The sequence below is a fragment of the Hipposideros armiger genome, unplaced genomic scaffold (assembly GCF_001890085.2).
Source record: "Hipposideros armiger isolate ML-2016 unplaced genomic scaffold, ASM189008v1 scaffold_201, whole genome shotgun sequence".
NCBI lineage: Eukaryota > Metazoa > Chordata > Mammalia > Chiroptera > Hipposideridae > Hipposideros > Hipposideros armiger.
This window is the reverse complement of record NW_017731551.1, coordinates 1,295,464-1,307,671: the sequence shown is the minus strand read 5'-3', so window position 1 is coordinate 1,307,671 and position 12,208 is coordinate 1,295,464. Positions and strand designations below refer to the sequence as shown.

The following is a 12,208-nucleotide window of genomic DNA, read 5'->3' as shown; positions in this document are numbered from 1 at the left end:
CCACCTCTTGGCAGCTCAGCTTGGACCGGGCATCGAACCGCTGTCACTCAGAGCTCAAACTCTTGAGCGAGCTCTTAACCAACTGAGCCACTTGGCCGGCCCCCTCTTCACTTTCTTGATGGTGTCCTATGAAGCACAAAAGTTTTTAATTTTGCTGACGTCCAACTTATTAATATTTTCTTTTATTGCTTGTGCTTTAGGCTTCATAGCTAAAAAAGCACTGCTTTCCTGATGGACTGCCCTGTGGATTTTGGACTTCTCTAGCCAGCCCCCACAATCCAGCCCAGCTCCTTGATATAAGGTAAAGGAGATTTATGCCTGTGTTTTCTTCTATGTGTTTAATAGTTTTATCTTCTATATTTAGGTCTTTTATTTATGTGTGTTTAGTTTTTGTATATGATATGAGATAGGGTTCAACTTAATTCTTTTACGTGTGGATATTCAGTTATCAGCACTATTTGCTAAACAGATGCTTTCCTCCATTGAATTGTCTTGATGTACTGTAAAAAAATCAATAGCTGTATGCATTTCTTTCTGGACTCTCAATGCTATTGCATCGATCTATAAGTCTGTCTTTATGTGGAACATACTCTGTTGATCACTGGAGCTTTGTAGTGAGTTTTGAAATCTGGAATCATAAGTTCTCCAACTTTTTCTTTTTCCAGATTGTTTTGGCTATTCTGGGTCTCTTTCATTTTCATATGAATTTTAGAATCAGCTTGACAATTTCCTTCAAAGAAGCTGCAATAAGAGTTTTAAACAGAGATTTACTTAGGCTCTGTGCTTTTGAGGTTTTCTGACTTGGTTTAACACCTCTGGGAAGGTATTTTGGTAGAAAAACATGAGTTGATACAGGCATATAGTAAGTCTTTGCGTAGTTCTGAAATGCACGATTTGGTTACCATGGTTCAGTTAGACAGCAGCAGTCCCCCAAATACATGGTCCAAATTTTAGTTACCACAATATATTAACTGTGATTAATTGCATAAACTTGGCTACTAGTTCTTCAGTCTCTGAATCACTACATAGATAACAAATGTGTATCAAAATCAGTGACCGATCATTATTGAAGCCAGTCAATGATTGGTCACTGCCCATCTGTTTTTCTCATTATGCACAGACAGCAAAACATGTCCTCGTGTTATCTCCTTGCCTCCCAGTGATAAACCCAGACAACATTTTATGAAACGGGGTAATTAAAATAGGGAATTGGCCAACAAAGATGAATGGAGGAAAACAACAACAAAACAAAAAGTGGTAATGCTAGAAGTGAAATTTGAATCAAACATAAATGGAGTTATAAAAGAGATCACTGACTGTGAGTGTGTTGACACTGTCACCATTTGAGAGACTCGATATGCAACGGGAGGATTTTAGTGAAGGTCATTTATCAGCATAAATGAGGAAAGTGGCTGTGAGGGAAAGGATGAAGATGTCTCAGAGGAAGTGACAAAAGTGTCACATGAAAGGAACTCTCAGATATTTCATGACATTGCAAGCATAAAGGATAAAACGCTGATATCTGATCCCAACTTAGAAAGCAATATGACAGTTCTCCAAAGTACAAAAACGATGTTTGCTCTGTATCATAATTTAGGTAAGAAAAAAGGAAAAACTGTTCAAACTACTCTTGGTAAGTTTTTTTTACAAGAAAAAAACACTTTAATCCTCAGTGTTACTAAAATTTTAGATTACAATGTAGTAAAGAAATATGAGTTCATTTTTTTCCCATTTCACTATACATTTATAATCAAGAATAAGGGAATTTTCAGTGTTTTGACAAAAATTTTAAACATCACAGATAATTGTAATTTTTCTTGTTAATTATTAAGATTGCTTTGCATAGTTTCAGCTAGCATGGTCTTTTTTTTTTTTTTAAGTCCCCTGCTAAGAAGCAAAGAGAGGATTGCCTGTAGTTAATAAAATATTCCGGGCCGGCCGAGTGGCGCGATGGTTAAGAACTCGCTTGGGATGCCAGAGGGCCCTGGTTCGGATCCCACATATGAGGGCCAGTGACACTGCCCTCCACAGCTAAGATGCTGAACAACAGCTCAACCTGGAGCTGGGCTGCCGTGAGTCGCCGGCGACGGCGTGGGCTGCAGTCCCTGTGGCAGTGGATTGCCATGGGCTACCGTGTGTGGCCAGCAGCCAGCGTGAGCGGCCAGCAGCCGCAGTGAGCGGCCGTCCAGAAGCTGGCGACTGATCTGCCTCGCCAGAGAAGAGCGCAATGATGGTGCCAACTTGGGCCAGTGAAGCAACATCCTCCACAACTAGATTGAAGAACAAAAAACGACAGCAACTTGTCTGTTCCCCTTTCGCCAATTCCCCAGCACTGTTTCCATCCCCCCAATTCCCCAATAAAAATCTTAAAAAAAAAAAAATATTCCTTACTGGTATACATTTATGTGCATTTACCTTATTTAAAATAATTTAATATTATTAATGCTTTTCTACATTAAACTTCAAGTTTCTGTATTGTACCTTGCCCTGTGCCTGGTTCATAGAAGCTGTTTAATTTTATATATAAATAGATAATTTCTTTTTCTGAATACCTCATTTCATTATATTTATATTTGTTTATATTTACTTCTGGCTGCAACCTTGGCCTTTTATTGGTGAACTAAAGGCTTTAAATTTTTCAAATTTTTAAATGGTGTAAACATTCTGCTCATGCGTGTGTGTAAAATACAATAGAAATAGTTTGAATTTGAATTTTGTTGCTCACTCAAAAAAGAAAACAATTGCCAATTACCTATGACCATCTGAAAACTGAGAATTCAAAATAGTCAAAATAAAAAATATATAAATATAAAAAATATTCAATTATAAAAAAATAGCTTTTTTATAGTACCATCTCAGAAACAGAATTTTAAAAAAAATTACAGTCAAAACAAATTATAAATTACTCAAGAATAAACTAAACAAGAAAGGTAGAACACTTATCTGAGGAAAACTGTGCAATTTTACTGAAGGACATAAAATGAGACCTGAACACATACCATGTTTCTGGGTGGGAGGATTTAATATAAAAAAGCTGTCAATGTTTCCGAAAATAATGTATGAATTTTATGCAATTTCAAAGAAAATCCCAATAGAGCATTTGAGGGTATCTTGAAAAGTTTCTATTTTTATCTGAAGGAGAAAAATGTGATAATTACCAAGAGATTTTTATAAAAGAATAACAATGAAGGAGGACCTAACAGATTGTAAATTATGTTATAAAGCAACACTTATTAATGGTTTTAGTGGAGGAATAAACAAATAGATCAGATGAATAAAAAAAGTTCCAAAATAAGAAGGTGTTCAAAAGGGCCGTAAATTGTATATAAAATGACATTTTAAATCCAGGGGGAAAGGATGACCCCTTGAATAAATCCCACTGGGACAACTGGATTTCCATTTTAAAAATATAAAGTTATGACCATACTGCATAGAACATGCAAAAGTGTTTTCAGACGAATTAAAGGTCTAAACATAAAAAAGTTAGAAATGATTAGAAAAACAAAACTAGAAATTATGTATTAGGAGAGGATACAAAAGTCAGAATATCTCAAGGAAAATATTGACAGATTCACTATATGAAATTTTATTTTACATAAGTTTTTCTTAGTTGGACTTCACGTACAAGGGGTTGAGTTTATCCTATGCCTCAGTTTATGGCACATTGATATTACTCGCTTGTGTGAGGCTCCTCTTTTGTTTTGATATATGTACCTATGTATTTATGTACTGTCATTTATCCCTTTTTTTCTTTTCACTCCCCTACATATGCAAGCAACTGTTCTAATATTTTAAGTGCATATTCTTTTGTTTGTGTTGCTCTAAAATGGGTAATGTTGTTTAGAGGGCATGTCTCTAATTATGTAAATTGTATCATGTTATAGAGGTCATTCAGTCTCTTTCTTTCTGTCTCTCTCTCTCTCTCTCCCCTCTTACTCAGCACTGTTTGAAAGATCATTATTGCTGTGTTCACAACTAGCCTGTTGCTTCTTCTGTCTGCATGGTACTCCATGTTGTACGTTTACCATATTTTACTTATCTTCTTCTCTGCCATGGGCACCCAACTTGATTCTAACACCCAGCTATCACGGTGCTTCCATGAATATTCTTGTGCATGCAACCTTCTGGACATGGGAGAATTTCTTTGGGATAAATCCTGGGATGTAGAGTAGCGGGGCTATAGGGCTGCGTGGTCTTAATCTGGCCAAGTGCCAGGTTGCTCTCTTGCATCAGCAATTCACTAGGGCCAATATCACCTAACTTTTCTAATTTAGCAGGTATAAAAGGATGTCATTATTTTGTTTCCTAATTTATATTTAAAGTGGGTTTCCTGTAGAAAGCATATAGTTGGGTCTTACATTTTTATCTAGTCTGACAATCTCTGCCTTTTATTTTGAAGTCTTGAACAAATTATATTAGACGTAATTATGAATGTGATTGGGTTTGCATCTGCCATCTTGCTGTAAGCTTTCTATTTATTCCACCTATTCCTTGATCACTTCATTTTCTTTTTTCTGTTTTCCTTTGGATTAACTGAATATTTTTAAGATTCCATTTATCTCCACGATTGCCTTATGAGCTCCATTTAAAAAAAAAAGATTGCTCCAGAATTTCCCTGATGCATGTTTAACTTAAAACAGGCTCTTGTCAAATAACTTCATATTCAGTGTATAAGCTTTATTACAATATACTTCCATTTCCCCTCTGGATAGCTAGTTGGCGGCTAGTATGGACATTTGTCTGGACATTCTATTCTTGAGAAGGTTGACTAGGGGTATCTAATTGGGAACCTATAAATTGGGAACCTATGATCCAGCAAGAAGAGTAGTTTCACTAAGTTTACACAAGCTGTTTGTGTGTGTGTGTCTTAATGGAGTATTTTAACTATTATTTGGTTCTCATGAAGGATAAATTATGGATCACACATTCTGGTTTTGAGACTTCTCACCAGAGTAGAATCCTTATAGAAATCAGTGCAATCCAGTGTCTTAGATCCTTTTTGATCTAAGGAAAGGGCGGTGTGATAACTAATAAAATGTAAGCTCAAATGTGAATCTTATATCCTGATTATGAATCTTGATTTGAAGGCTTTGGCAGGACGCTGTCTACACCCCATGTCTTAGCATTTAAAGGCATTTTCATCCTTTAATCTGCTGGCCATTCTATGGTTTGGAAAAATAAGAGAGAAGGGTAAATTAAAATGATGTTTAGTTCCCAGTGTTTTGTATCTTTGTCTTACGTTAAAAGCAAAATTCAACTGAGTAAAATTTGAAGACCTTTTGGATTTATTCAATAATTCATGAATCAAGCTGTATCCAATCTAGCAGATAGAAAGGAACTCCGAGGAACTGTACAGAATAAAAGATTTACAGGCAGAAGGGAGCTATACTAGGCAAAAAGATGGATTGGATATCTATATATCTATATATCTATATCTATCTATCTATCTATCTATCTATCTATCTATCTATCTATCTATATCAAGGTTATTTTCCTTTAGGGTATGGCGGGAGCCTATCAGGCAGATGACCTAAATGGTCTAATCACGAAACTTCTGACTGACTGGTTTAGGATTCCATTTATGGGAGAGCTGAATCTGTAATTAAGTCTTGGTTTGGTGATGTGGGTCTTAGCCTAAATGGCTTCATTTACTGTCTTGTTTTTAATACTTAGCAATTTTCCAGTTATCCAAAGATAATTCAATAATTAACTCAATATTAGTTTAAGGTCTTAACTTACAGTCTTTAACTAAGGATTTGGACATTACAATTTATGCTGGCACATTAAGTTCATATGATTTATAGAATCCCCTCTTACGAAGAATTATCTATTATAATTTAATTTAGTTTGATACATAATTTTAATATTTTATAATCTTTTATTAATGAGCTGACCAGACTAGTACAATCAGTAGAGGGAGTTTGGAAAGCTCAAATTAATTAGCCCTTTTTATTAGAAAATAAGCCCCAAAATAGGCTAAATAATTTTATACTGGTAAAATCAAAGAAAACAGCTATTTATTAAACCAACTTTATTAAATCAACCTAATTTATCCAAGAAATCATCTTCATTATTATATAAAAATTTCTCTATGTAACCCTGTACCAGATATTAAAAATTTTAAGTTGTTTTGTCCTTGACATGTTTCCAAGTAACCAATTGTTTATTAAATTCATGAACTTTTTAAGACATTTATTTCTGTTACCACTTTAGTAAAACATTTTTTCCCTTAGAGACAGTAAGTACAGCTAAAACATTTTAAAAAACCCTAGAAATCTTTGTGTTCCTATTCAATTTATATCAATATTTAATATGTTAATATCATTTCTATTGAATAATTGGAATACGAACTTGCTCCATTAAATTTTAATAAGCCTTATCATATGATTTATTAATTCTTCCTAGAAGTAGGTAAAATACATGTTTGCTCAAAAAATTATATTTATAAAGAGTTGCAACGGTGATAAAATATCAGAATCTAACCTGGAAGCAGATGTTAGTATCTATTACGAGTAGTGATCAGTTAAAGAAACAAGGACATATAATTATGTACCAGGAGGACCCACAGGAGGGAAAGAATATTGATATCTAAGAATAAAATCTTAGTGATGAAATTAATGAAATTTTCAAGAATGAAATCTAAGTGATATGATTTCCTTCTGAATATATTTCTTTTCTGAATAAGCAGCTTAATATCTCTCTCTCTCTCTCTCTCTCTCTCTCTCTCTCTCTCTCTCTCTCTCCCCCCACTCTTTTTGGTTTCTATGTCCCTTACAATAATGACAGTCTTTCTTTAGTCTCTTGTGTAGGGCAACAACAGAACAAAAGGGTCCAGATGATTGCAGGATGAAGGATGGACTGTTCTGTTGCTTAAGAGGCCACTTCTATGCTGCTGCTGAGCCATGTTACAGCCTGCAGCTGGACCCTGAGGGAGTGAGACAGAGAGAGCCTCAGACCTTATCAGGACTGGGAGGAGATGACAAACTGTCTCATTTGATCCTCCTTGGCACATGGGGAAGTGAGTGAGAAATGGCCTTGGAGCAGCTCCGTATGTTCCTCCCCCTGTTGCTATTGTTTGGGCAGGGTCCATGTTCTGCCAAGATTCAGAGCAGGGGCAGTTCAAGCTTTGCCTCTGTGGCCTTTGTGCATGTGTGCAAGGTCAATAGATAACAGGATGAAGTGCTTCTCTCCTTGACGCCACCTTAATGTTTCTACAGATATGCTAAATGACTGGAGAAATGCTGCCTGAGCTTTGAGTGACTTCTGGTATTATTGACCCGGAACAAAGAGATTAGGAGATTTCCCTGCGCTTCCGTGGATCCCACCTCATGCCCCACGCACCCCATCTCCCTCCCCTGAGTCTATAGGGCGCTCTTAAGATGGATTTGAGAAAACTAGAAAGCTCCCATCTTCTTGTTGCGGTGCCATTTTGATAAATAAAACCATTCCTTATTCCAAAATCTGATCTATTAAACATTAAATATTTGATGTGGCGAACACACGGGCCTTGTGAGTGCAACAAATAAGGTATCAGCGTGGAGATGTTCTTTTACATTACACAGGAAAGTCTGTCTTCAGGGATTGATCTCACAGGATCTATGTGTGAGACATTCCGAAGGGGCCTACCACCAGGTGGGGATGAACTTCCTGTTCACAGAGCCTGGGAATGGAGGTGGACATTTATGGTGGTAAGAGTCAGGTGCAGCTGCATCCGATGACACCTGTGCATGGGGCAGTCCTTTTCATGCACACACCTCTGAAGAATGCTCCTGAAATTTTGGATGTCATTAGTGCATTTGGAACCACTGGTCTCTGGTTCTGCTCCCTGGACTCCTAATCCCTCAAGACCACTGTAAGCAAAGGCCTGTTGCTATCTTCCTTGCAGTTGATTGATGTCATCTGTGTGCTGTGCTTGTTCTTAACTTTCCATAGTTGGCACGGGTCTTTAAATTTCCTTCCAGAGCAGCGGTTCTCAACCTTCCTAATGCCGCGACCCCTTAATACAGTTCCTCATGTTGTGGTGACCCCCAACATAAAATTATTTTCGTTGCTACTCTATAACTGTCATTTTGCTACTGTTATGAATTGTAATGTAAATATCTTTTTGTTTTCCGATAGTCTTAGGCGACCCCTGTGAAAGGGTTGTTCGGCGACCCACAGGTTGAGAACCGCTGTTCTAGAGGCTCCTTGTCAGGAAGGCAGGTAGAGAGGAGATAACTGGTCTTATGGTTTCCATGATAATTGTCCATGGCTTCTTTGCCTTTCCCAGGGAGATGTTGGGAGGAGTATAATATGAATTTATACATGACACAGTCATGTCCTGGGAGGAAAAAGCTCTTCCTCTGTCCATTTTAGGTTCTCTGGCTGGGGCTCTGTAATTTGGACCGACAACAGACAGACCAATAAGAGAAAAACAAACAAGTTTATTAACATGTTTGTTGCACACATGTAAGACATGGGAGTACCCAGAGATGAGTAACTCAAAGGCTTGTTACCGAACTGAATGAGGGTCCACCCACCAGAGTAGCAGCAGAGCCAAACATTGAAAATGGAGTTTTGCAGTAGAGAAATTAGGGCAATTTATTTGCAGGGCGCCAAGCAGGAGAACGTGAAGCTATCTATTGCTATCTGTCGCTTAGAACCCAGATTCCCAGATGGCTTTTAATCAAGGGTTTTTAACGGCAAAGATTGAGGGTTAGGGGTCGTGCCCGAAGCTGATTGGTTAGTTCTTGCGCAAGCTTCCGCGGTTTTCTCTAGTCTGGTTAATATAGTCCCTGACGTCATCTTGTCTGGAGCCTTTGTAACTGTGGTCAGGTGATCTAATTGGGATTCTGCAAAACATCTCATGATTGCTCATCAGTGAAGTTATCTTTACAGCAAAAGGCAGAACCTAAACATTGTGTGACCTTTGTTATTGTTTAAACTATCATTGCTGTATGCTTAACTATCTACATTTTTCTATTATCTCAAGCAAAATGTACGTTTAACCATTTTTCCTGGAACTTGCTTTACAGACAGTCCTCTAGGGCATGACTAACATACTTTCTTAACACTTTCGCTGCAACATTGGTTTATAGTTGAATGATATTTCCATGCCGCTGAGTGCGGCGTTTGACTTGACCCCAGAAAAGAAGTTTAGGAAAGCAGATGTACATTTTTCTATGTTTTTGTGTTTTTCAAGAATGAATAACAATAGGAAATATTAATACTTTAATAATTTATTTTAATAAAATGTAGCACCTTAACTGTATGTACTTAAAAATATAAATACTGTAATTATCTTCTGTGGATTTTGGGCACATTTTGGAGAGCAAACGAAATCAATTAACGTAGTGAAAAAGTTAATCTTTGACTATAAGGTACATGAAAACCACAGCAATTGAAACATTTAGTTAAAGCCTATACATACATCTCTAGACCCTATGACCTAAAACCTAAACATGTTTACTGTTAGTTGTTGGTTTCAGGATTGGTAAGAACTTGGGCTTATATAGCTTCTTAGCAAAGAAACAATCAATTGTTAGAGAAGTTAACAAGACAATGGAATAGGACTTTGAGTCTCTCGGGACAGCGAATTGTGGGAGACTAATGGCAGAGAAAGGCTGGGTAGTGAAGTTTGCTATGTAAATTCCTCTGGTGCCATCCCCAGGCTGATAAGCACCTAAAGTTGTCTCCAGCCAATTATTGGGTTGTCAGAAAAGTCATGACGTATTTTTTCTATGTTTTTCATTACAAAAATGTGTCATGGCTTTTCCGACAACCCAATAACTTTTGTCCTTCCTGGTAAAGAGAGGAGGCGGAGGCAGGACACTTTGTAAATTTATGTCCTCCTTTTAAGCAAATAATGGGAGGGCAGAGAGCTTTTCTTGCATTTGTTTCTTCTCAATTGCCTTCAGCTCAAAATAATTCTTATGCTAAAGTGGCATATTTTGGGGTGGCAAATTCTGTCTCCTTCTGTCAGGATGCAGTGGTCCTTATATAGCCAAGGGTCCCCTTTAATGCTGTGTCCAACTATTTCCTCCTTCTGTTTTCACTTCTTCTCCCACTCCCCCACTTCATAGCTTTATCCTGGAAGCAAGTGCCAGAATTGGCTTTGTGGTTTTTAAATCTTGCCTTTTGTTTGGTTCTTTGAAATTATCCCAGGCTGTGACCTGTTTCTCTATCCAGTCTCAATATTGTGTTACCTGCCCTCTTCCGGGGTAGCATTCACTGTGGTTAGAAAGAAGTGAGGTTTAGCCGAAGAACAAACATGGCTCTTGGCAGCCTTTCAGAACTGTGTGTATGTAGGAGGGAATGACCTTGGTAGAAAGTGAGGGCACTGAAGCTTTTTTTTTTAAATTTATTGACTCTGAAGCATGTCTAAAGTTGGTATTATCTTTGCAGCAGTTGTTCCTGCCAGTACTTTGGGCTACAGTTTCTGACTCTTATTTTTTTTTGTCAATCCAACTTATCCTGCTTTCTATCCTTAAAGATTTTTGGTTCCCTGAGGTACCCTTTCTTTATTCTAGAGGTACTGTGGATTTGGTTTATTTCATTGGCTCTCTGCTTAGTTATTTCAAGAAATTTGGGGCGGAAAGTAAAGTAGATTACTGTCTTAGTCTAATCTCTCAGATTGCTTCTATCTTTTAATAGTCTGTTATTTATCGGAGCAATTTTCTCTTGACTTGTATTGGGGAAATAATTTATAATTTCTGTTTCCTACATTAACTCATTTTCATTGACACTCATTTGCCAGTATGCTTTAAACTCATACACTGACAGCATGAAACCCATTATCAGTTTAATGATCTGAGAAAAGAGAAAATGTGTAAGAAAAAAACATAGATGAATTATAAAAGATGGGGGATTTACTTTAACCACTCTAAAAATGAACCTAAATGGGTTAGTTTTCAGTTGTATGCAAAAAGCTGAAATTAGGACATTAGGAATAAGCAGGTTTTAACATTTTTTTTATTAAATTATTTTTTATTATGAAATACACATTTTTTTTAGAATTAGTTTCAGCTGTACAACACAGTGCAATAGTTATACTTTTTTACCCCTTGGAGTGACAACCCCCGTCCCCCAAGGTTTTAACATTTTTAAAGAAAGACTCCTGTGTTAGCAGGGTTTTTCAACCTCAGTACTACTGACATTTCAGCCTAGGTGATTCTTTGTTGTGGGGGCTGCCCTATGCATTGTAGGAAGTTTAGCACCATCCACAGCCTCTACCTACTAAATGCCAGTATCACCTATTCCCATCCCCACTAGTTGTGACAACCAAAAATGTCCACAGACATTGCCAAATGTCCCCTGGCAGAGAGTGGGACAAAATTTCCCCCAGTTAAGAACCACTGTTCAAAGAAAGGACTACTCACCCAAAATAGCTTTTCTAGTACTAGATGATAAAAAATGTATAACACAGAATTGTATGTCTATTATATCTAACTCAATACCTTAAAATAGAATGCATCTTGTCACAATCCCATGAAATATTAAAAACTTTGATAAATGTTGGGGTCGCTCGCTCATGGGTTGTGAAAGCATTCATAAGGCACAAAGGAATAGAAGTTAGAAAATTTATTTAAGAAGAGGAGCACCGGCAGAGAAGTTGCTGGGGGCAGAGTCTGGGGGTAGACAGCTGCACCAATGAGAAGGTGTGTTGGGATTTTTTTATTTCTAACCAGGATATAAATTGCTTTAGTCTCCTGGGGAATTTTCCATTGTGGTCAGCTTCGTCTATTGGGATGGAGGAAGGTGTGGTTAAACTTGTTATAACAACCTTTGCAGATGTTGTGTAAGCTTAAGCTGGAGCCTAACGGCTGCCATCTAGTCTCCTTCCTGTTTTCCCACACCTATCTTATCAATTGATGCCATCTGAGCTCAGATGGCTAAAAGTAGGATATAAAAGCTAAAAAAAAAGCTCTAACACTAGAAATTAAAACAAGACAGAAACTCCTGTAAATAATTATTAACCAAAGAAGAAAGCAAAACCAAAATTGAGAATGTCTAGAAAATGACAAAACTGTTTTATGAAATCTTAACTAAAACAGTGCTCAGAAGAATATTTATTATATTCAATGTTTATATTACTAAACAAACAAAAATAAATGAAATAGGCATTCATCCTAAGAAGTTAGAAGTCTATGTACAAACTAAGAAAAATAGACGAGATCAGTAAAAGAAAACAATACATTAATGAATTAGGTAACAGAAGAACAGCAGAACT

General features: G+C 37.0%; 1 protein-coding gene across 1 annotated transcript in view; it reads left to right on the top strand.

Moving 5' to 3' along the window:
• The first annotated feature begins 204 nt into the window (after nt 1–204).
• CREB3L2 (cAMP responsive element binding protein 3 like 2) overlaps nt 205–12,208 on the top strand; it is a 201,843-nt gene continuing 189,839 nt past the window's right edge. Inside the window, exon 1 of the mRNA XM_019653275.1 lies at nt 205–301. The gene's annotated coding sequence lies outside the window, so the exon portion shown is untranslated. The remainder of the gene's footprint in view (nt 302–12,208) is intronic.